Below are 1,560 nucleotides of genomic sequence, written 5' to 3'. Positions count from 1 at the left end.
TCAAGCAATCCATCAACCCCAGTCTCCAGAATAAGCAGAGATTAAAAGCAAGAGTCACATCATGACAATCTTTTTAAAGATGTTTCATTCTCCCCTCTAATGAAACTGGACAATCCAAAAAAGCTTCTCCAGTCCACATGAATAGGATAGAACTAGTTACAGAATGTCTACAGATTTTTCACATTCTTCCCAAAGAATTTCTATTATATTTCATCAGAATCCTCTCAGAAGTGGGCTCTTCAGTCTTCAAACATGGAGAACATCCATCATTGAAACAAGTCAACTATCTGTTATAAGTCATTGCATGATCAGATTTCTAATGTTCCCCAACATTGTTTTCCTTAAAGTGTTTAGTGTAAAATGTTCTCCTAATTCTGTTTCTCTTTGTATATCTATTATATATATATATATATATATATATATATATATATATATATATATATATATATATTTAAGATTGCTGTTGTTCAGTTGTTTTTCAGTTGCTTCCAACTCTTTGTAACTCCGTTAGGGGTTTCCTGGCAAAGATACTACAACCATTTCCTTTTCCAGATCATTTTACATATGAGGAAACTTAGGCAAACGAGGTTAAGTGACTTACCCAAGGACATACAGTTAGTGTCTGAAGCCAGATTTGAACTCAGAAAGATGAATCTACCTCACTTCAGACCCAGAACTCTATCCATTGTGCTTCTTAGCTGGTCTGTACAGTCAAACTTATGTTTTTTGTCAGTAGCAATATATGTCTGTAAGAGATGGGTTATAAGGAAAGCTAAGCACTTCAGAATCAGCATTTTTAGAGTATAATGCGGGAGAAGACTTATGAATGTCTTAGACATCAGGGAGATCAAATCAATCAGTACTTAAATTAATTCAAGCTATTCATTGAAAGGTGAAATACTGAAGCTGAAGCTTAAATGCTTTGGTCACAATGAGAAGATAGTACTCATTGGAAAAGATCCTAATGGAGGGAAAGATTGAAGGCAAAGGGAGAAGGGGATGGCAGAGAATGAGGTTGAAAGAGAGTATCATGGAAAGACCAAAAATGAACTTGGACAGCCTTGGACAGATAGTGGAAGAAAGAAGGATCTGGCATTATATGGCCTGTTGTCAATCATAGCTGAATAACAACAAAATTCTTCAAGAAAATAGTGACCAACTAGGTAATACTGCTAGAAGTTTTCTTACAAGTGTTACACATGGCTGCTTAAGAAATTTCTCTTTTCTTTTACTAGGTTTCTCAAAACTCTTGGTATAGAACTGATTGTTGTAGAATCCAGTTGTATGTTGTGTACAATGGGAAGTACCCCTTTAAGAATCAGAGGAAACAGGATCTTCATATTCTATGAGGACCATGGGAAGCCATCAACAATATGTCATTTGAAAAAATCTAGTCAGCTCTATTTCCCACTAAAACTACAACCTAAATTTTAGGTAGAATCCTACCTCTTCTATATTAGAACCTCACTTGAATCTAGAATTTCTTTGGCGCTGCCCCTTGGTTTTCATAGCAGAGAACCCTCTTTCTCTCAGTGTCTTCTGAATTCTCAGAACTGCCAA

The sequence above is a fragment of the Monodelphis domestica genome, chromosome 5, assembly GCF_027887165.1.
Source record: "Monodelphis domestica isolate mMonDom1 chromosome 5, mMonDom1.pri, whole genome shotgun sequence".
Taxonomy (NCBI): domain Eukaryota; kingdom Metazoa; phylum Chordata; class Mammalia; order Didelphimorphia; family Didelphidae; genus Monodelphis; species Monodelphis domestica.
This window is presented reverse-complemented; position numbering follows the sequence as displayed.